The following is a 24739-nucleotide window of genomic DNA, read 5'->3' on the forward strand; positions in this document are numbered from 1 at the left end:
GTCATGATCCCAGCGTCCTGGGCTCGAGTCCCACATCGGGCTCCTTGCTTGGCGGGGAGCCTGCTTCTCCCTCTGCCTCTGCCTGCCATTCTGTCTGCCTGTGCTTGCTCTCTCTCCCTCTCTCTCTGACAAATAAATAAAAAATCTTTAAAAAAAAAAACCTGTTTGAACTTATAAACAAACTTGGTAATGTTTTTTTTTTTTATTTAAAGATTTTATTTATTTATTTGACAGAGAGAGATCACAAGCAGGCAGAGAGGCAGGCAGAGAGACAGGAGGAAGCAGGCTCCCTACTGAGCAGAGAGCCCGATGCGGGACTCGATCCCAGGACTCCGAGATCATGACCTGAGCCGAAGGCAGCGGCTTAACCCACTGAGCCACCCAGGCGCCCCAAACTTGGTAATGTTGCAGGATACAAATCAATACACAAAAACCTTTGCATTTTTATGCACTAATAATGAACTATCAGAAAGAGAAATTAAGAAAACAACCCCATTTACAATTGCAGCAAAAAATAATAAAAGACCTAGAATAAAATATAACCAAGGAGATAAAAAAAACCTGTATACTGAAAACTACAAGACATTAAGGAAAGAAACCAAAGATGACAAAAATTAATGGAAAGATATTCTGTGCTCATGGATTGGAAGAATTTACTACCCAAAGCAATCTACAGATATAGTGACATCCCTATCAAAATTCTAATGGCATTTTTCACAGAAATAGAACAAACAATCCTAAAGTTTGGAGCCGGAACAGACCCTGAACAGCCAAAACAATCTTGAGAAGCAACAAAAAAGCTCGATGTCTCATATTCCCTGATTTTGACTGTAACTGTATTACAAAACTATAGTTATTACAGCAGTATGGTATTGGCATAAAAACAGACACAGGGATCAATGGTTTGGAATAGATAGTCTAGAAATAAACCCATCCATATATGGCCAATTAATTTATGATTAAAGAAGGCAAGAATATACAATGGGAAAGGGGTAGTTTCTTCAGTAAATGGTGGTGGGAAAACTGGACAGCCATATGCAAAAAAATTTAACTAGATGATAACCTTATACTATATACAAAAATTAACTCAAAATGTATTAAAAACTTGAATGTAAGACCTGAAACCATAAAACTTGTAAGTTCCCTGACACAGGTCTTGGTGTTGATTTTTTTATTAATTATTTTCATTAACATAAAATGTATTATTTGCCACAGGGGTACAGGTCTGTGAATCGTCAGCACACTTCACAGCATGGTGATGATTTTTTAAATCTGAGATCAGAAGTAAAAGCAACAAAAACAAGAATAAACAAGTGAGACTACATCAAACTAAAAAGCTCCTGCACAGCAAAGGAAATCATCAACAAAATAAAAAGGCAACCTACTGAATGAGAGAAAATATTTGCAAGTCATATATCTGATAAAGGGTTAATATCCAAAATATATAATTATACAACTCAACAGCAAAAAAAAAAAAAAAAATCTGATTTAAAAATGGGCAGAATATCTGAATAGTCATTTTTCCAAAGAAGACAGATGGCCAATAGGTACATAAACAGATGCTCAACATCACTAGTGATCAGGGAAATGCTAATCAAACCACAATGAGATACCAGCTCACCCCTGTTAGAATGGCTACTATCAAAAAAGCAAAAACTAACAAGTATTGGGAGGATGCAGAGAAAGGGAACCCTCATGCACTGTTGGTGGGAATGTAAACTGGTGCAGCCACTCCGGAAAACAGTATGGAGGTTCCTCAAAAAATTAAAAATAGAACTACCACACGATCCAGCAGTTCCATTTCTGGGTATTTATGTAAAGAAAACAAAAACACTCATTTGAAAAGATGCATGTATCTCCCATGTTCACTGCAGCATTATTTACAATAGGCAGAATATGGAAACAACCTAAGTGTCCATCAATGGATGAATGGATAAAGAAATTGTAGCGCCCATGCGCGTGCCCTATGCGCGCGCGCGCGCGCGCACACACACACACACACACGAATATTATTCAGTCATAAAAAATGAAAATTTGTCATTCATGACAACATGGATGGACCTCAAAGCCATCATACTAAATGAACTTAGAGAGGTTAGGTGATGGGAGAAATGGGTGAAGGGGATTAAAAGTTCTAAAAAATTTAAAAATTAAGAAAATATATAAGGTTGGGCGCCTGGGTGGCTCAGTGGGTTAAGCTGCTGCCTTCGGCTCAGGTCATGGTCTCAAGGTCCTGGGATCGAGTTCCGTATCAGGCTCTCTGCTCAGCAGCGAGCCTGCTTCCCTCTCTCTCTCTCTCTGCCTGCCTCTCTGTCTGCTTGTGATCTCTGTCTGTCAAATAAATAAATAAATAATCTTAAAAAAAAAAAAAAAAAGAAAATATATAAGGTTAACTACTCAGCATTTCTACTTCTAGGTAGTTATCCCACAGATAAACTTCCATATGGGTGAGTGGCAAAAAAACAAAACAAAAACAAAAACCCAAAACCAAAAAACACATCTCAAGGTTTGCTTGCAGGTAAGCAACCTAAGGCATACATTTTCTCTGCACACCCAAGTTATGATACAACTTAACACTTTTAACCTTGGCACATCGTTACTTGGCTGTCATTGAAAGTATCTGAGTCTGCCACCCTTTTCTAGGCATTCTGCCTTGCTTACAGGAAGCCCTGTGCCAGGTGTGTGGGAGGAGGTGGGTGGAGAGGGAGATTTTGAGCAAGATCCCAGAGGTCGACCCCTACTCCTTCCTCTTCATTGTAGCCACACACACTCCAAACTCCAATTCTGCATCTCTGTGTTGGATTCTAGGCAGCTGTAATGGCTGCAGGGATCCAAGTCTAGTTTTCCAAAGTGAGTCATAGCAGGGCCTGACCTTAAAAAAATGAAGATTTAAAAAAAATAATAAAATGAAATAAATAAATGAGATGCGACTTCATTTGGCTCTGTACCACAATGAGTATCTCAGTCAGCATAAGGCCTTTTGGAGTGCAGTAGGCTAGACCCCAAGGGAACCTCACCTGAGATCACAACACCTTCCTGGTAGAGCTTTGGAGGCTTGTGTGTTCCTGGGGACTGGCTCCCTGTCTTCCTCCTTTCTCTTAAGAGCGTGAGGCACACTATTCTGCCTCTGGAATCCTTCCCCTAATCCCTAACCCAGCTTCTCTCAGTTAGTGTGTACACTCATTGCCCAAGACCTTGTTGAAAGAGTGTCTGGGCTTTACCCTTAGAAATTCTGATTCCAGAGGCGGGGTGGGGCCCATGAACTCACTTTCTGACTTCAAAAGGTGAAAGTGCTTGAGAACAACTTCTCCTGTCTGCTCGGCAAAACCTCCCTGGGCAAAGAGACATCCAGCTCTGCGCCTGCTTGGACTGGGGAGAGGTGTGGGGGGATGTGGGCATAGAGAGGAGAATAAAGAAATTAGTATTTTGAAATAAATATTACCAACTAGAAACCATGAAATTAGGTTCTGCTACGAAAACATCACTTCTTTGATTTATATGTGCCTACATGCATACTGAGACTCTGTTGAGATTGAAAAAAAAAAAAAAGAAGTTTCAAAAGAAGCTTAAAATCCCCTTTTCCTAGAAAAAGGACCTTCATGATGGCAGGGACTGTGGCTGTGTATATCCAGATAAGCACAGTGATGAATGAATGAATGAATGATCACTTGGTAAAAATAAAAAACACACATATTCGCCTTTACGCAAGTTTATCCAAAGAAGGACCAGAATGGATATTATATAATTGTTAATAGGGTTGTTTTCGGTGTTGGTACTACTCTGGGTGAATAAGTATGTTTTGAATTTAGTTTTATTTCTCTCTGAATTAAAAAAATATTTTCTCTATTTTATTTTTTATTTTTATTTATTTATTTATTTTTTTTAAAGAGAGTGAGAGAGAGAGAGCATGTGAGAGGAGGAGTCAGGGGGGGAGGGCAAGGGAAAGACTCACAAGCAGGCTCCATGCTCAGCAGAGAGCCCAATGCAGGCTTGATCTCACAACCCTAAGACCATGACCTGAGCCCAAATCAGGAGTCGGACACTTAACCAACTGAGTCACCAGGTGCTCCTCTTTTCTCTATTTTAGATATTTTCTTTAATGCACTTGAATGGTTTTATTTGTAATACAATAACTATTATAAGCTTGAATAAAATCAGGGTTACCAAGTCTACACAATCTTCCTAATTCTGCCTGGGGTGTGTAAGTGCATGTTGGGTGAGTATAGGGCAGAGGGCACCTAGAGGTACAAAGAACAGACCTTTGCTAGTTTCCCTGGTGACTGTGTCAAAGGTAGTGCCCATTTGATCTTCCAGATGGATCACAGAGTCCCTGGAGTACCTGCCCCAGGGTGAACTTCTACTGGACTCCACTCAAACCAGAAAACCCAGGGAAGCTCCCGAGAAGATATCTCCCTAGGCTCATCTTAGTCTAAATCTAGGCCATGATGGCTCCAGAATATGGGTCTAATATGGGTCAGGGGTGCTAAAGGCCTCTCTTAACTTTTCAGTCACTAAAAGAACTCATAAATATAGCACCAAGGCACAGAAGGGGTAATTTAGTAATGTTGGTCATTAGGCCATAAACTGGAACATTATCAAACATACTTTCCAGGAGTTGAATCAGACTATAATCACACCCAGACTTGGGCACTCCTTTACACAATAGCCTATTTGTTTGTTTGGTTTTTGTTTTTTAACCGATTAGTTACCTCTTTGGTCTTCTGAACATTGCCAGCTTTAAGAAATGATGGAAAAACCCGACTCCATTTTCCTAAAATTCTCTATAATGTATTTTCAGGAAGAAAATTTCTGCAGGCCTTCGTGGCATTCCTGCTTATTTGTGATGCCAAATCCAGCATCCTCCCTTTGGACAGGTCAAGTTATCCATAATGCATCAAGTTATCACTGTCCAAGAGAAGTACAATAGGAGCTACATATATGTAAACTTAAATTATTTAGTAGCCACATTAAAAAAGTAAAAAGGAAAAAAAAGTAAGAAACAGGTGAAATTAATTTTAATAATGTTTGACTCAGTTGAATATACTCAAAATATTTCAATATATACTCAGTATAAAATAATTGAGATTGTTTATTTTTTTTTGTACTAAGTCTTTGGAGTACAGGGTGTTTTACACTTCCAGTACATCTTAATTAGGACTAGCCACATTTCAAGTGCTCAGTAGCCAAACGTGGCTAGCACTATTTTACTGGACAGTGCAGGACCAGGTGAATACAGGTAGATTCCCTGAGACATTGCTGTGCGTCTAGCAAGAACATATTACTTATTAATGGACTCAAAATACAACTGTGTTTTGATGTCACCTACAGGGTCTTAAAATATCTGCCAAACAGTTCACTCAATCAGGCTTCTTTCTCAAGTACCAAAGATCTTCTAGTTTCTAGGATTTTTATGCGCCTAGTATCTCCTGTTTTCAAAAATATGATTCTCTAACAAATATTTCTAAATAGATCAATGGAAACTTTGTCTTACTGCCATTTGCAAATTTAACTCCAGTATATGAAATAACTAATTCAATCGCTTCTCGGCCTTTTGGCTAAGATCAAGTGTGAAATAACTAATTCTCCAGATGATGAAAATTATGAAGTTGGGTACTTACCCAAACACTTGTGTAAAACCTTTATTCTCGTGAAATAAGCAGGCTATGATTTCCTACAAACTCCATAAATATAGAGATTTGTAAATGGTTGCTAAAAGCCCATAAACAGGAGGTGAGTAAGGCTGCAAGGTGCCGGCTGTGATTTGTAAGTTCTTAAGTGCATCCCCGGGACTGGGTCACCCCAGTGATTATGGCTTGTGTTAGCAGAGCCGGTTAGACAATGTAATAGTTCACCATGGCGAGAAAGTCTTCCATTTCCCCCAGTTTGTGGATTTCACTGTTCTTTTGGAAATAAGTGAAACACTTACTCCTTTATACCCATAAAATGAGCTGGTCTTCTGAGTACATTCATGAAAAAAGGCAAGGTTCTTCATTAATCCTATTTAGATAATCAGAGAGGAACCTAACAACAAAATAAATAAAAGAAGGCATGTGACCGTCTCATCTGCCTATAGGCAAAATGCACTATTTCCTTCCTGAATTTTTGGTTAGTCTTCAGAAATATTTGTTTATAGTAAGAAAATATAACTCCATTTTGTAGATAACGGTTATATTTGTTTTTAGGGGGGTTTTTCTGTTTCTTCTAGGTCCTTTTTATTGCCGTAAGGTCAGTTGTAATGTCCCAACTTTCATTCCCGATTTACTAATTTGAGCTCTTTTTTCTTTGTCAGTCTAACTAAAGGTCTATCCGTTTTGTATTTTGTTTGTATTTTTAAGGAGCCAGCTTTTGGTTGCATTGATTTTTCTCTATTTTTTCCCCCTGTTCTCTATTTTATTTATTTCTGCCATAAGCTTTATTAAATTATTTCTTTTACTTGCTTTGGGTGATATTTGCTTGTCTTTTCCTAGTTTCTTTTTTAAAAAAAGATTTTATTTATTTATTGACAGAGAGAGATTGATCACAAGCAGGCAGAGAGACAAGCAGAGAGAGAGGGGGAAACAGGCTCCCTGCTGAGCAGAGAGCCCGATGCAGGGGTCGATCCCAGGACCCTGGGATCATGACCTGAGCCGAAGGCAGAGGCTTAACCCACTGAGCCACCCAGGGGCCCCCTTTTCTTAGTTTCTTAAGGGGAAAGTTTAGATTATTGATTTTCGACCTTTCTTCTTTTTCACTAAAAGCATTTACAGCTGTAAATTCCCTTTAAGCACTGCGTTAGCTCCATCCCATAAATTGGCATATGTTTCTCATTTTCATTCATTTCAAAATATTTTTTAATTTTTCCTTATTTTATTCTTTGACTCATAGGTTACTTATGAGTGAGTTGTCTAATTTCTACATATTTGTGTATTTCCCACATTTCTGTTGCAATTTTTAATTTAATTCCACGGTGGCTAGAGAACATACTTTATACTACTTTAATCATTTAACAATCCTGGGAATTGTTTTGTGGGCCAAGGTATGGTCTGTTTGGGGGAATGTTGTATGTGCACCTGACAGGAGTATATATTCTGTTGTTGTTGAATATAGTCTTCTATAGCTGTCTCTTAGTTGACTTACAGTGTTACTCAGATTTTCATTTCCTTGTTCATCTTTTGTCTAGTTTTTCCATTCATTATTGGAAGAAGGGTAATGAAGTCTATAATTATTATGGTTGAACTCTTTGTTTCTCCCATTAGCTCTGTCAGATTTTGTTAAGTGTATTTTAGGGCTCTCTTGTGAGGTGCATGTATGTTTATAATTGTTATGCCTTTTTGATCGATTGATCTTTTTGTCATTATAAAATGTCCTTTGTTTCTGGTAATAATTTTTGCCTTAAAGTCTATTATGTCTGATATTACCACAGCCACTCCAGCTTTCTTTGGTTACTGTTTGCATGGTATAGATTCTTCCATTCTTTTCATTTCAACTTATTTGTGTCTTTGGCTCAAAAGTATGTATCTTGTAGAAGTACATAGTTGGATCTGATTGCTTGTTTAAGAAATGCCTTCTGCCATCCTCTGCCTTCTAAATGGGGTGCTAATTTAATTTATATTTAATGTAACTATTGATAAAGTAATAACATTACTTTAATGAAGTATGATTTACATCTGCCAATTTATTATTTGTTTTTTATATATCTTAAATCTTTTCTGTTTTCCATTTCCTCTGTATGACCAGCTTTTGTGTTAAATAGACATTTTTCTAGTTTACCATTTTAATTCACCTGTCATTTATTTTAGAACATTTTATAAGTGATTTTCTTACTTGCTGCCCTACGGATAAAAATAAACATCTTGTAACAATCTAATTATGATTAATACCAACTAAATTTCAAAAGAATATAAAAACCTTGCTCCAGCATAGCTTTGTTCTCTCTTCCCTCCTTTTCTGCAGTTGTTCTCATACAAATTATATCTCTGTAATTATAAGCCATCAACAGAGTTTTATAATTATTGCTTTATGCACTTGTGCTTTGGATCATTGAGAAGAAAAAAATGTTATAAACAAAGAGCATAATTAAACTGTCTTTTTATATGTATCTCTGTAGTTACCTTTACCAGGGTTTTTTATTTCTTTGTGTGGATTCAAGTTACTGTCTAGAGCTCTTTCATTTCAGTCTGAAGAACCTCCTTTAATATTTCTTGTAGTGCAGGTTTGCTAGCAGTGTGGGTTATCCTAATTTTTTGTTTATCTGGGAATGTCTTGATTTCTTCCACATTTTTGGAAGTATAGTTTTTGCAGGTATAGAATCCATGGTTGACAGTATTTTAATTTTAGCATTTTAAATATGTCATCACACTGCCTTCAGGCCTTTGTGGTAGCTGATTAGAAATAAGCTGTTGGGGTTCCTGGGTGGTTCAGTGGATTAAGGCCTCTGCCTTTGGCTCAGGTCATGATCTTAGGGTCCTGGGATCGAGCCCCGCATCAGGCTCTCTGCTTGGTGGGGAGCGGGCTTCCCTTCCTCTCTCTCTCTGCCGCCTCTCTGCCTACTTTTGATCTCTGTCTGATGAATGGAATCTTTAAAAAAAAAGAGGAAAAAAAAAAGAAATAAGCTGTTAATATTATTGAGGATCACTTTGATAGAATGAGTCACTTCTCTCTTGCTGCTTTTAAGATTCACTCTGTCTTTCGACAGTTCGATTATGAAATGTCTAAATGTAAATCTCTTTGAGTTTGTCTTACTTGGAATTTTTCGAGCTTCTTGGACATGCAGAAAAATATTTTCCACCAAATGTGGGCAGTTTTTAGCCATTATTATTATTATTTTTTAAATTTTCAAGCATTCTTCTTTCTTATCTTCTCTGGGATTCCCATTATGTGCACATTAGAATGCTGGTGGTGTCCCAGTTGTTTTGTTTCTTGTTTTTTATTAGTTTCAGAGGTAGAATTTAGTGACTCATCGGCTGCACATAACACCCAGTGCTCATTACATCAAGTGCCCTCCTTAATGCCCATCACACAATTATACCACCCACCCACCCACCGCCCTTCCAGCAACCCTCAGTTTGTTTCCTAGAGTTTAGTCTCTCTCGTGGTTTGTCTCCCTCTCAGTTTTCATCTTATTTTATTTTTCCTTTCTTTTCCTTTTGTTCATTTGTTTTGTTTCTTAAATTCCGCATATGAGTGAAATCATATGGTATTTGTCTTTCTCTAACTTATTTCACTTTGCATACTACCCTCTAATTCCATCCACATCATTACAATGGCAAGATTTCATTCTTTTTTTTTAAAAGATTCTATTTATTTATTTGAGGGAGAGAGAGAGAGCATGAGTGGTGGGGAGGGGAAGAAGGAGAGGGAGCAGACTCCCCGCTGAGCAGGGAGCCCAACACGGGGCTTGATCCCAGGACCCTGAGATTATGACCTGAGCCAAAAGCAGATGCTTAACCAACTGAGACATCCAGGTGCCCCAAGATTTCATTCTTTCTGGTGGCTGAGTAATATTTCATTTTATATACATATATATATATATATAAAATATACAAATATAATATATATATGTATGTATGGGTGTATATACCCATACATACATACATACCACATCTTCTTTATCCATTCATCTGCCGATGGACATGTAGGTTCCTTCCATATTTTGGCTATTGGGGACATTGCTGCTGTAAACAATGGGGAGCATGTGCCCTTTCAAATCACTATGTTTGTATCCTTTGGATATATGCTGAGTAGTGTAATTGCTGGGTTGTAGGGTAACTCTATTTTTAACTTTTTGAGGAACCTCCACACTGTTTCCCAGAGTGGTTGCAACAGCTTGCATTCCCACCAACAGTATAAGAGGGCTTGCCTTTCTCTGCATCCTTGCCAATATCTCTTTCCTGAGTTGTTAATTTTAGCCATTCTGACCAGTGTGAGATGGAATCTCACTGTGATTTTGATTTGTATGTCCCTGTGCCAAGTGATGTTGAGCATTTTTTCACGTGTCTGTTGGTCTGTATGTCTTTGCAGAAATGTCTGTTTATGTCTTCTGCCCATTTCTTGACTGGAGTATTTGTTTTTTTGGGTGTAGAGTTTAATAAGTTCTCTATAGATTTTGGATACTAGCCCTTTATCTGATAAGATATTTGCAAATATCTTCTCCCATTCTGTAGGTTGCCTTTTTGGTTTTGTTGACTTTCCTTTGCTGTGCAAAAGCTTTTTATTTTGATGAGGTTGTCCCACAGTTTCTGAGGCTTTTTCATTTTGCCCTATTCTTTTTATCTTCTGTTTCTCAAACTAGATAGTCTAAAAACAAATTATCTTCAAGTTTGCTGATGATTTTTTCAGCCATTTCAAATCTGGTGAGCACTTCTAGGGGATTTTCCATTTCAGTGATTATACTTTCAACACCCAAATTTCAGCTGGTTAAGTATCTGACTCTTGGTTTCAGCTCAGGTCATGATCTCAGGTGATGGGATTGAGCCCTGTGTCAGGCACTGTGTTCAGTGTGGAATCGGCTTGGGATTCTCTCTCTTCCTCTCCCTCTGTCCTTTCCGCTCATGTTTTCTTTCTCTCTCTCAAATAAATAAATCTTAAAAAAAATGCCCAAATTTCTGTTTTTTCTTTTTAAAATAATTTCTATTTATTGATATTATTTATTTGGCGAGGCATCATTCACAAACTTTCCTTTTTCTCTGTAGATATAGTTTCCTTTAGTTCTTTGAACATATTTATAATAGCTAATTGAAAGCCCTTGTCTATGAAGTCCAAAGTCTGGGTTTCTTCAGAGGCAGTTTCTATTGACTTCTTTCCCCATGCCTGTATATGGGCCATACTTTCTTTGCTTGTCTCATGTATTTTGGTTGAAAACTGGAAATTAGATTCTCCCCCGTTCAGCATTTATTGCCATTTCTGTTTGTTTAGCGACTTTCCTAAACAGATTCTATAAAGTGAGTATTCTTTGCCACCCGTGGCCACTGAATATTCTGTCCAGTTAGCTTCATGGTCTATTCATGACTGGTCTGAGATTTTCTGAAATGCCTCAAACCGGCAAGTCTCCTAGCTTTTGCTAAAGGGCTCTGAGCTTAGGTGGGGGCATGTTCCCAGTGTTTTAGAATGCAGTTTACAATTCTGCCCTAGGTTTCTCTTCTGATGCAGAGCATCAAGGTTATCTAGGAGTGAGGGACCCCGGCCTTCTCAGTCTTTCCTCAGTATGCACACACTCCACATAGGCACGCAGCCTTCTAGATTCCCAAGAATATGCTGGAGGTTTTCAAAGTCCCTCTGGCTTTTCAAGGGTTTTCTCATTTGCCCCAGGCAACTGAGAAGTTGAAAAAATAGCTGATTATCTTTAATAAAGGCCCCTGGGAAAAGGCTGCTCCCACTGAATAAGCTCTGGATGAGGTAATGACTTTTAATGGAGGAGGGTAAGACTGCCCAACAGCCAATATTTTTAACTTATTCACCTAAAATATGTACTGGAAAGACACTGTGTCCTAGGGCAGTATCCAAAGTGTGGACTGTGTCTGGTGCCAGTCAGTGAACTGTTTGTTAATGGTCCGACATGAGATAAAGAGCTTGTACCAGAGTGTAAATCAATCTACTGTTTCCTTTACAGTGAAAGTCTTGATACAAAAAGAAAAAATTTCAGCTGAACCGGGTAATGTGCTTAACGATGTGGACCATACTTTGACACTGTGAGGCACTGGACGAAGGAATGCAAAAAGAAAGAAGGCATAAGCTTGCTTAGGATAGAGTAGTAGAGATAAGATGTTCCTATTTCTATGCGTTACTAGGTAAGTTGTAGTAATTACCATAAAAATCTCCAATCAGTAGTGAAAGACCTTCTAAGGAGAAAAATCTCGCAATGCTTTACTGAAGCTGTGAATCTGAACTAAACTTTGAATGATGGTTAAGATTTTCTTAGGGATGAAAATGATTTTTTCCAGTTTTATTGAGTTATAACTGACAAATAAAAATTGTGTATGTTTAAGGTATACAATGGGACAATTCTATACATTTATACACCGTGAAATAATTACACAGTCAGGTTAACACATCAATCCCTCACATAATTTTGTGTGTGTGTGTGTGGTGAGAACTCCTAAGATTTACGCTCTTACCAAGTTTCAAGTATACCATACAGCATTACTGCATGTTAGATCCCCAGAACTTGTTCCTGTTATAACTGAAAGCTTGTGCTCTTTGACTAACATCTTCCCATTTTCCCCAGCCCCTAGCAACTATTATTTACTCTGCTTGTATGAATTCAACTGTTTTAGATTTCACAGGTAAGTGATAGCATACAGTACTTATCATTTGGTGTCTGGCTTGTTTCACTTAGCATAATGTCTTCCAGATTCAGCCATGTTGTCACAAATGGCTGGCTCTCCTTTTTTAATAGCTGAATTTTATCTCTCTCTCTCTCTCCATATCTATATATATAACTCACATATATGATTGATATACATGATATATGATATTTGTACATAATATGTGTAATATTTTCTTTATCCATTCATTCATTGACACTTAGGTTGTTTCCATATCCTATATTTCCATATATAACTAGAAATGGGATTGCTGGGTGATATGGTAGTTCTAGTTTTAATTTTTGAGGAAGCTCCATATCATTTCCTATAGTGGTTAGTTTATACTCCCACCAACAGGGTTCCCTTTTCTCCACATCCCTACCAATGCTTGTTATCTCTTGTCCTTGGGGTATTAGCTATTCCAACAGGTGTGAGGTGATCTCATTGTGGTTTTGATTTGCGTTTCCCTGATGATTAGCAACACCAACATCTTCTCAAGTACCCTTTGACCATTTTATATGTCTTCCTGGAAAAATGTCTATCTAGGTCCTTGGTCCATTGCTTTACTGGGCTGTGAAAGATGGTTATGAATGGAGTGGGTAGGGTGAAAAGATAAGGCATTTGAGGTAGGACACAGTAAAAGAAAAAGTTTGGAAATGGGAAAAATGAGGGTTGTGCTTGAAGACTAGTGAGTAGTGAATTTTGAATAGAAAATAAGGTATAGAATTTTGAGTGAGGTAAGGCCAGAAAGTATCTGAGGCCACATTAGAAAGGACTTGGATTCCACACCATGGGGTTTGTCCTCTGCTCAGTGGACAATAGGGACCCGTTGACATTTTGTGAACTGGGAAGTACCATGGTTCTGCTTTGATTTAAATAATAACGTCATAGGGGTACCTGGGTGGCTCAGTTGGTTAAGTGACTGCCTTTGGCTCAGGTCATGATCCCGGAGTCCTGGGATCAAGTCCCACATCAGGCTCCCAGCTCTGCGGGGAGTCTGCTTCTCCCTCTAACCTTCTTCCCTCTTATGCTCTTTCTCACTTTCTTTCTCGAAAAGTATCAAAAGAGTAAAAGACTAGAGTGACAGAAACTAATTAAGATGCTGTTTAAATAGTAAGAGACCAATAATGAGGGCCTGAAGCAGAGTGGTGGTAGTGGGATCTGTCAGGGCTATTATTGAGGCAGCATTTACAGGTCTTAAAACTGCTCAAATATGAACAACATGGGAAAGAAAGGGTGCTTGAAAGGATGATGGAGCCAAACCAAGGTAGAGAAGCAGCAGGTAGAACTGGTTCGGTGGGAAGATAATGAATTGGCTTGGATTGAGTTTGAGGTTCCTGGCAAGCTATCCAAGTAGAAATACACAGGGACAATGTAGGTCAGCAACTTGAGAGAAAGGTGAGGCCTAGCAATCCTAACTTGAGAGGCAACAGCACTGAGATGATTAGGGAGCTACGAGGATTGAGATGCTCACAAAGAAAACTACTTGCAGACAGAAGGTAGAGAACCTTGGAGGTAGGTTCTCTCCCTTTAGCCAAGCAAGAACCTTAGGGGAAGAAGGAATGGTGATTGGCAAGGGTAAGGGAATGAGGAAGAGACATTGAAAGCAGCAGATAAATGTTTGGGGAGGAAGACCCCAAGGATTACCTAGGCTGTAAGTGTAACCATTAAATGCATTAAGTTGTTTGAGGACAAGCAAGATTGGTAATTCCGAGAAGTAGTAGGATTGAGGGGAGCATTTTCTCTCTTGGAGTGAGAGAGATGGAAATATTTGTAGGCTGATGAGAAGGAACAGGGATAAGGGGAGATTGTAGGTAGAGGTTAGACTAAGTGCTTGATGGATGAAGTCTACAAAAAGTTACTAAAAGGGTGGGATTGAGCTAGAGGGAACAACCTTAAAATGAAGCAAGGATGTATTTTTCTCGGGCATGGGGGAGAAGGATGAAAAGGTGAGTGTGGAAACATAGACATTTTGATGTGTGAAGGCAGGAAGCTGAAGGCTTTCTTATTGGCTGACTCACTCTTCTCAAGAGAATAGAAAGTGAGGTCACCAGAGACTGGCATGGGCCAGGTGTTGGGTTTTGAGACTAAGGTAAAGGATTGAAGCAGCTGTTGGGGAATGAGATTGAGTCTACTAGAAATGGGCAAGCAGATTTCTTAATACCACTGGGAGCCTGAGTCTAAATCTAAGAATCAGCAGAAGTAAGTGGCATGATCACCCATGTAGGGTCCCTGGAGGGCAAAGTGAAGAAAACAGTGAGATCTTCCAGATATATGTTCTAGTCAGTTATCTACATATTTTACATTATCACTGCAAGTGCAGAGCAGGTTCACACCTTACTTGGCATTGTAGTCCCAATACCCAGTACCATAACCACGTTCAATTATATAAGAGTTTATTGTTCATGTTCATGTTCACGTTCATATAAGGGTTTACTGAATGAATAAACAGATTATGCAGCAAGATTAAAATTTTCATTAACTGACTACCATCAAGCAGAAGGAGAGGATGGAAGGTGATAAACAGTGTTATTACTAAGGCTGAGTCAGTGCCCCATCAGCAGCTGCCCATCTCCACATGCCAGGGAGAAGATACCAGAATCTTGGAACCCTCTTTCATGTAGAAGCTCAACATGCCTACCAGTGGTGTGAAAGAGATTCATTAGGCCTCCCCCAACCCCTCCTTTCCTTGGTCACCAGGCTTACCTTGCAGCCTCGATCTCTAATCCTGCTTCCTAAGATCTATGAGGTCTAATATCAAAGCCACAGTTGTGGCTTACTACAAAGATTTTATCTTCTTTTAACATTAATAAATTAGCATGATGGCTTATAAACCATTTGATTCATGAGAGGCATGCTAATTTATGAGTGAATTAATAGGACAAGTTCAAAAGTTGCAAAGCTGGGCATTCGCATCAGGATCAGAGGCAATTTTCTTGTAATTATACTTTTATATTGCCAAGATTGAAGTCAAGAAATTCAGAATTTAGTGCTCTCTTCAATTAGGAGTATCTAATATTTTAGCCAAGGACATGGGCTTTTCTTAAAAAAAAAAAATCAGAGACCTCATGAAGGAAGGTATAAGACAAAATGAATAATCATTTAGATATTACATGAACATTGGCAGTCTACAGACCTATACTCTCAGAATTTCATATATTGGGGCAGAACATTCCTTTAGGCCCAGATGACTGTGAACCTGCTGTGGCCCTACAGTGAATCTCATTGACCTCAAACAGCAGGGGTGTAAGTGACCGCTGCTGCTGGCGTGCTTCTGGCCAATGATGGGGTGCTTCAGCCAGAGAAGTGGAGGCATCCGTATTCTTGGAAGACATGGATCTCTTCTGATGGCCAACTTTGGCTGGAAGGCTCTCCTTTGGCAGAACCTTCCTCACGTCGCACAGAGGTCTAGGACACCTCCAGCCAGTCTTTCTTCTCTGTCTTTTTCACTCAGGTTCAAGTTTGCATGGGTGTTAATGCTGCTTCCAAACTTTCCCAGTTCCCTCACCATTATCTCTCACAGGCATAATAAAATGCTTGCACCATTCATCACATCTTGGAGTTGGCTTCTTGGAGGACCTGGACTGATGCAGAAGTTTGCATCAGGAGCCAGAGGCCAAGAGGGACTGATGGCTTAGCATTACTCTAGCCATCAAAGGGGCTGATGGTATTGGATTTTGGTCTTTGTCCTTGGAAGCTGATGGTCCCAATTTGAGTTCAAAAGCCAGAGGATCAGGGGGATGACAGTATTAAGTCCCAGTCTGAGTCCAAAGGCCCGAGAACCAGGAGCACCAAGGCTCAAGGACAGGAGAAAATGGAATGTCCTAGATCAACCAAAAGAAAAAATTCACTCTTCCTCTTCTTTTGTTCTATTCAGACTTTGAATGGACTGGGGGGAATGTCCACTTGTGTTGGTAAGGATGATCTTCTTTACTTAGTCTAGTGATTCAAATGCTAATCTCTTGGGAAACTTCTCACAGACACACTCAGAAATGATGTATGAGCAGCTATCTGGGCATCCCCTAACCCAGTCAAATCAACATGAAATTAACCACTGCATGTAGGTTTCCTCTACTCCATTTAACAGGTAAGGAGACAAAGGGACAATGTTGGTGGATTAAGATTTGACAGGGGAACATATTTCTGTGACCAACCACTGAGCTAAGTGTGGTGGACATCTGTTGGGAGTGCTTGCCCAGGGCCCATTTCCTGTTCCTCTGCTAGCAGCACCATTGCTTTGTTTTGTGTAAATAGCTTTCTACACTGGATACAGTCTTGCTAGGAGTATCACTCAAGATGCTTTCCCTCTCTCACTCAAGTATTGGCAAGTAACTCAAAGAGGGGCTCTCTCCCAGGACCTGAATTAGAGCAGCACAAAACCAGAGAAAGCTGGAGAACATTCATTCAGAGGCCAGGACTCTGGAGCACATTCCCTGGGCTCCTGAACCAGACCTCTAGAAGCCAGGAACTGTGACTCTCTTTCAAGTCTGTGGCCATCCCTAAAGCATCCCAAGACTTTCCTTTGGTTAAATTTAGGCAGAGATGGTTCTCAACTGGCTGTACTATATTCCATTTTTCAAGAAAATCCTTTCAAGACAAAATCAGAAAAGACTAGGAAAAAAACACTGAAGTTTCTCCTCTCACAATTAGGATCACCTTTCTCTGTAAAGACACCATCATATTCAGGGTCTCAGAGGAACCTCTCACGATCCTCCTCCTTTTCCTCATGGATAAGAGGAGCCTGCCTAGAGTTCTATAATTACGGACTGATGGGGCTGGCACATATATTTAGTTGTCTAACTCAATGATGGGATCTCTCAAATCACACCTGGGAGTGTCCACCTTGGTCTCATGTTGTGATGGGGGCCCCACCAGTGGTAGCCTGAGGGGCCTCTTCTGGGTCTCCATTTCTGTATCTCTAATGTGAAGATTGGATTGTCTGCCCTATAAGGCTCCTTTCTCACTCTCAAGTTTTCTCTCTTTCTGTGTGACATTATGGGTAGAAAAAGGAATGTAAAAACAACATTTCCTCTGGGCTTAATGTATGTCAGGCCCTATTCTATGTACTATGTATGTATTAACTCATCTAATTGTTGCATCGCTCCCTTTGTGATAGAGGCTCTGTGAGGGCATGGGCTTTGTTTTGTTCACTGTTGTAGCCACTCTGTGCTTGGCATGAAGTAGACGATCAATGAATGTTACAACAGATGAATAAACAAGTTGAAAAATAAGAAAAAAAATCAATGGATGAATGAGTAGAAAGGGGAAAGAGACCAGTTGTTTTTTTGTTTTGTTTTGTTTTGTTTTCCCCAAATCTAGTTCTGTGGTCTTTTGGCTTTCTTGAAGCTCAGTTTGGGTTCTCATTATTTCTCCAGTAGACAATTTTTCTTTATTTAGCTGCTGTGAAGATATGATTTCTGCATCTGCTTCATTTCTCTTTTTCCTCTCTCAAGCAGAACCAATAACTGAGCCCAGTGATGCAAGCATTTAGCTGAAGAATGGGCATTGTTTATTTTACCAGGATCTAGATAAGAAATGGTCTTCTGGTTCTGAGATGGCAGGTTACAGCCCACATAACCTAGTTCCAAAGGGGAGTTGTCTATGACCAGATCACTGTGGAAAAACTTAAGCTTAGCGTTTTTTAATCACTTTATTATTTATTTTGAGAGAGAGAGAGTGTGTGTGTGTGTGTGTGTGCGTGCTCTGAGTGGGATAGGGGTATGGGGGAAGGGACAGAGGGATAGGGAGAGAGAATCTTAAGCAGACTCCCTACTCAGATTGAGTTGGATGCAGGGCTCAATCCCACGACCCTAAGATCACGACCTGAGCCGAAATCAAGAGTCCAATGCTGAGCTGACTGAGCCACCCACGTGCCCCTTAAGCTCAGTTTATGATTCAGTCACCCAGAAGTGGAGAGCTGTAACGTTGTGGCTTCACCCAGGAGGCCATCTAAAGGTGACACGGAAGACAAATCCTGGGCAGGACTGCCCGGATGAAGAGACAACCAAAGAGATGGTCTATATCATTAATGGTTTGGCTAGATAGCCAGGGACCTGGCAAATAAAAGACTGGGGATGAGGAGGCCTGAGAAGGGGGAATGTTTATTGACAGCTTGAAATGGGCCAAAGCTGGGAAAACATTTAACACCCCATGTGAATGTGCACCAGAGAGCAGAGGAGGACCCTCACAATCAGAAGAACAACACGCCTTGTTCTGTGGATGTCACTTAGCCTCTTTTTCCTGCCAGCTCTGCCTTTGCCCCGTGCAGGTGGGGATGTGGACAATGTGTGGACTCTACAACCTATGCTTCCTTTCACAAGAGTGGTCTTGCTACTGCGGCCACTACACGCTGGCTCTGCCACCACCAGATGTCAGTGCTTGGCCTCCAATATGGCACCATCTCCAAAGGGATCCACCTGGTGGGCAGGTTCACTGCAGGGACTGGCATTTGACCATGGGGGTTCTTCATGCCCTTGAACCAACAGGCAGGTTGTCTGGGTGACTGATCCTGTTTACCAAGAGGAAAGGGCTCCTGATACACAAAGGGAGCATGATGTGTGGGAAACCTCTTAGTAAAATGTAAAAGAAGGCTACAGCAACCAGTAAAGAGAGGACTGCTAAAGAACCAGTCCTTTCAGCAAAGAAGGTTGGGGTCAATCCTCTGGGGGAAGAAACTCACCTGAGCTGCTACCAGAGATGAAAAGGAACATGGAATGGATAGTGGGAGAAGGAAGTGGGGCTTATCAACCATGGCCTTGTGACCAGTTATATAATAAGGACTTTAATGGCTGGTATATTTTCTTTCTTGTTGTTTATATTTTCATCTGTAAAAATTTCCCTCCTCCTTTTCTCTGTCATTTTATATGAGGAGTGAGGGTGATGATTAACTTTCTAATTTGGTTCTTGGATTATAGAACATGTGGACAGGAATTAATATCACCCAGGGTGGGATACAATGAAGGAAGGGCCTTTAAATCTCCCCTTTTCAGGGAGAGAGAGAGAATCTTTATTTGTAAAGTGTGTACTTGTGTCTTTTGAGGTGGGAGCATGAGGTTTCTTGGTGGTGGTGAATGGACATTTAAACAATAATTGAAGAGGTAGACTGTGCTAACTATTGGCTAATTGTCTCTTATAACTGAAATGCCCCCTTTCTAGTTGGTTCTGTAATGTGAAAGCTGGGAGTCTGCAAACCCTCTTGGAGTGTGGAATCTTGGAGTCCCCGGCAGTCCTGCTGGCTGACTTCCTGTCACCTTCTGCCAATAGGAAGCGGCAATGGCAGATTCAAAGATGTAAGAAGGGGAGAAACTGTTCCTTCAGTAGGTGAAATCCCATGAGTATTCAAGAGTGTCTATGTTCAAATTAACTGGAGAATAAAATATCATTTTATCAGCTTTTCCAAATATTTGGGTCTTGTATATGAAGTTGCTAAGTGGCTAAAAAATTACAAGACCAAATTACATTGTACTAAAAATTACAAACATCAGCATGGGGTCATTATGGCTAATGTCACAAATACCTACCAAATTCACCCTGGCCATTGTGACTGTTCTCTCTTGAAAAGCCTGTGAAACATTATCCACCCAGTAGGTCACTGGGCATGACTGATTTATTAAAATGTGTAAAGACAGCATACATTTTTTCTCAGCGGTAACATTAAGAGCCTCTTTGATCTCTGTTGACTTTTTAGCTGATAGGATTTGGACATCTTTGCTGGCATCAGAAAGGACAGAGTTGTCACTGTTTGAAAGCTATTTGATACTTGACCTCTTTTAGCTGAGATGATTAGAGTCTTTGTAGAAATTATATATTAACACTTGGTGAATAATTCTGTGTCTTAAAGGTCTGTGCAAATACATATAAAACATATTTTTTTGGTTGCACAATATTGTGAATGTACTAAATGTCACCAAATTGTACATTAAAAAAATATTTTATTTATTTATTTGACAGACAGAGATCACAAGTAGGCAGAGAGGCAGGCAGAGAGAGAGGGGGAAGCAGGCTCCCCACAGAGCGGAGAGCCCAACGTGGGGCTCGATCCCAGGACCCTGAGATCATGACCTGAATTGAAGGCAGAGGTTTAAAACCCACTGAGCCACCCAGGCACCTCACCAAATTGTACATTTTAAAATGGCTAATTCTAGGGCCCCTGAATAGCTCAGTTAGTTAAGCGTTCGACTCTTGATTTTGGCTTAGGCTATAATCTCAGGGTCCTGGGATTGAGCCCTATGTTGGGCTGGGTGTGGAGCCTGCTTAAGATTTTCTCTCCCCATCTCCCTCATGCCCCAACCTCCTAAAAAAAAAAAAAAAGAAAAAAAAAAGGCTGATTCTATGTTATGTGAATTTTGCTTAAATAAAACACTTAATGTATCTTTTTCACGCTGAAAAACTTATTTGCCTATCATTTCACCTAGATTCAAGGACATTTTAAAAGTTTCTCATTGAAATAAAAATGCTTCTCATTGTCTACTTCAGCTTATCCTTAATCTGAGAACCATTTCACAGGTCTCAGATCTTGGATCATTTTTGTTTTGGGGGGAACTCATGATTTTCCATCACTTAATAGATGGAAAAAGATATGGAGGACTTGTTGCACTGGCTATTGAACCTTGTGATTTCAAAAGGCTCAAAATAATCAATTGTGAAAAATACATAGAAATCCCAGGATACTTTTTTAGGCATGCTCAGAAAAATCACCAATTTTAAATTTCTATGAGTTTGTAGGAAATCATTAAAAAGAAATTTGGGGGGGTATTAAATTGTGGGAATTTAAGATGATTATAATGAAATATTATGACATGAATGCAAATAGTTCTGAAGCTTGGTATTTACTAATTTTATTTTTCACAGTTTCTGTCTCTATACATAGTAGCTTGTTTTTTTTTTTTTTTTTCCCAAAATAAAGCTATATATAGGCTCTGCAGGAAAATCAAGTCAAGTGGAACTATCGTGGGTCTGCTTTATATGTTGCTGAGGATTTTTCTAATATCAAATTATAAGGACCATCATTTGTCTGGAAATTTTAACCTTACATGTGTGGGCAGATAGATCCTTCCTTTGTTTATTATATTTTATCTTTATTCTAGATTCCAAATTTCAAAATCTACTGGACTTCAATTTTTTACAAAAATCCTATATTCTTAATAGTTATGCCCATTTATATTAAGAAAACCTTTTATTGTATATGTGTAGGGGCTACATCAGACTCTTTCATTTCTCCCAATTTTTATGACTTAGGTCTCTGGCATATTGAATAAAAAGTGATTAGCATTATTATATATATTTTTTTAAGTAAGGAGAAGCCCTATTTAACCTCATTAAACAGCGCAAGATGCAATTCATTTATGTAAACTGAGTTTTGTATTTAACTGGGTCTTGTCCTTCACGTGTTATTCCTTTTTTATAGGAGCTAATTTTTTTTTAAGATTTCATTTATTTATTTGACACAGAGAGAGAGACAGGAAGAGAGGGAACCTAAGCAGGGGGAGTGGGAGAGGGAGAAGCAGGCTTCCCTCTGAGCAGGGAGCCCGATAAGGCGCTCGATGACAGGACCCTGGGATCATGACCTGAGCCGAAGGCAGATGCTTAATGACTGATCCACCCAGGTGCCCCTATAGGAGCTAATTTGTTAAAAATATATACTGTGTAAGTTTCCTATGGCTGCTGTAACAAATTATCACAAACTTAGTGGCTTAAAACAACACTAATTGGGATGCCTTCAGCTCAGGTCATGATCCCAGGGTCCTGGGATCCAGCACCCTATCAGGCTCCTTGCTCGGCAAGGAGTCTGCTTCTACCTCTCTTTCTCCCCACTGTTCCCCCTGCTTGTGCTCTCTCACTCTCTGTCAAATAAATAAATAAAATCTTAAAAACAAAACCACACATTTATTGTCCTAAAGTTTTGGAGGTTAGAAGTCTAAAATGGTTCTCAATGAACTTAGATCAAGATGTCATCATAGCTACATTCCTTCGGGGAGGCTCTAGGGGAGAATTCATTTCCCTTGCCTTTTCCAGCTTCTAAAGAAGCTGCCTATATTTCTTGGCTCATGGCCCCTTCGACTGAGTCTTTCTCACATTACATCACTCCGACTCAGACTCTCTTGTCTCCCTCATTCACTTAAAAGACTTGTGATTACATTAGCTGTACCCAGATATTCCAGAATAATCTCCTCATCTCAAGATCTTTAACTTAATCACAAAGACAAAGTCCCTTTTGCCAACCCATTCACAGATTCTGGGGATTAGATACGGAAACCATTGGCAGGCCATTAGTCTGCCTACCACATGTACCATAAAATAAAGCATAAACACATAATGCTACAGAAAGATACTGGCAAAAGATTCCAATTATATTATTTTTAAAGAACATAAAACAGTACGATATACTGTGTGGGGGAATACACGGTTCGTGAAAATAAATGTAGGATGATATACTGGCCATCTGTTGCATAGCAGTGACCCTGGGGAAAGGAAGAAAGGAGAGAAAAGGGTTAAGGGTATCACTTTATTTCTTTAGGAAATCTGAAGCAAAATGTTAACATCTTGTAAATTTAGGGGGCTGTTAACATGAATGGAAGTCTGTTACATTCTCTTACAAGTAGTATTACTTCATACTTGTTAACTAAGAAACATTAAGTTAGTATCCAGCAGCATCTCAGTGTTGAATAACCTGAACTCACTCCAATGTGAGTTTGCTGTCATAAAGAAACCAGTTTTCCATAAGTTTTTTTTTTGTTTGTTTGTTTTTGTTTTTTTAGTTTTCCATAAGTTTTACAAAGCATACTGGAAAGCGAGTAAAAGTTTGTTTCGCTTCTATGACATTCGTTGTATGGTATGCTTTTCCACACAATATTCTACCGGGTTGCTGATTAGAACTCACGTGGGTTAGCATTTAGCAGTCAAACTGATATTTTAATTCAAAGTGTTGATCTTTTCTGATTCAAGCACATAACTATCTAATTACCTGTGGGATTTGAGTATTAATTTGATGACTGACCAGAATGGCAAGAAGAAATGAGAAAAGACCTATTCACTGAATGTGCTCACTGGGTGCTGGGGAAATTACCCCAGAGATATCAGTTCTGAGACACTGCCTAATAAAACTATTAGATTTCAAAAAGTAGATAAAGTCTTAAAGGCCTCCAGGCAAAAATATCAAATAAGTTGCAAAAGAAGGAAGAATTAGTTTGGCAGCAAACTTTTCGGTTTACATACCAAGAAAGCAACAATGGACACCATTTAAAAAAAAAACAAAACAAAACACCAAAAAACCTCCAAGAAAACCCAGGGTTTTATCCAACCACGTTGTTCTTCAAACATCAAGGCTAAAGAAAAATAGTTTTAGACATAATCACATAGGGAAATCTGCATCCATCAATCCTCCTTGAGATTTACTACAGGATGAGTATTATTTAACCAAATGATGACTGCGAAAACTTCAGGAAACATGATGGTGAGTATTTTGAAGCATATAAATGTGCCTCTAAGATTAAATAAAAAATTGGGACAAAGGTAGAAGACAAGTGTACAGAAGTTATATATTATAACAAAATTGAAATAGAGAAACTAAATATCAGAGAAGGGAACAAGGAGGTAGAAAATAGAATGAGCTTACTAGTTATTGTAGATAATAGGTGGGCTTTAAAGGATACTGATTAAAAAAATGAACCAGATGATAAAAATTAAATAAGAAAATAAAGGAGAGACCTAAACATGAGACTGAAGCCAGAAAGTTCCTAAAAGAAAACATAGGCAGTAATCTCTTGGACATCAACCATAGCAAATTTTTATGGATAGTTCTCTTCAGGCAATGGTAACAAAAGCAAGAATAAACTACTGGGACTACACCATAATAAAAGGATTTTGCACAGCAATGGAAACTGTTGACAAAACAAAAAGACACCTATTGAATGGGACAAAATATCTGTAAATGATGCAACCAGTAAGAGGTTAATTAATATCCAAAATATATCAAGAATATTTACAACTCAAAAAACCCCAAATAATCCAATTAAGAAATGGGAAGAGGACTTGAATTGACATTTTTCCAAAGAAGACATCCAGAGGGCCGACAGACACATGAAAAGGTGCTCAGCATCACTCACCATCAGGGAAATGCAGATCAACGCCACAGTGAGATACCACCTCCCACCTGTCAGGATGGCTAGTAGTGAAGGACAAGAAATAGCAAGTGTTGATGACACTGTGGAGGACAAGGAACCCCATGCACTGTTGGTGGGAATGCAAACTGGTACATTAGCCACTGTGGAAAACAGTATGGAAGTACATTAAAACATTAAAAATAGGAATACCACACAATCCAGGAATTCCACTGTTGGGTATTTACCTGAAGAAAACGAAAACATGAATCCAAAAAGGTACGTGCAGGCCATGCCTATTGCAGGATTACTTTAACAACAGCCAAGTTATGGAAGCAACACAAGTGTCCGTCGAGAGAT

At 39.2% G+C, this 24739-nt stretch overlaps 1 long non-coding RNA gene across 1 annotated transcript; it reads right to left on the reverse strand.

Annotated features, from left to right (window-relative positions):
* Window positions 1-2595: 2595 nt before the first annotated feature.
* LOC125110061 (uncharacterized) lies at window positions 2596-24420 on the reverse strand. Its single transcript, XR_007130438.1, has 3 exons — window positions 24386-24420; window positions 3018-3369; window positions 2596-2872 (listed from the first exon to the last, which is right to left on the reverse strand). It is a non-coding gene; the product is annotated as an uncharacterized LOC125110061 (long non-coding RNA).
* Between the last annotated feature and the right edge of the window lie 319 nt (window positions 24421-24739).

Source organism: Lutra lutra, chromosome 9 (assembly GCF_902655055.1).
Source record: "Lutra lutra chromosome 9, mLutLut1.2, whole genome shotgun sequence".
In the NCBI taxonomy this organism is placed as follows: Eukaryota; Metazoa; Chordata; class Mammalia; order Carnivora; family Mustelidae; genus Lutra; species Lutra lutra.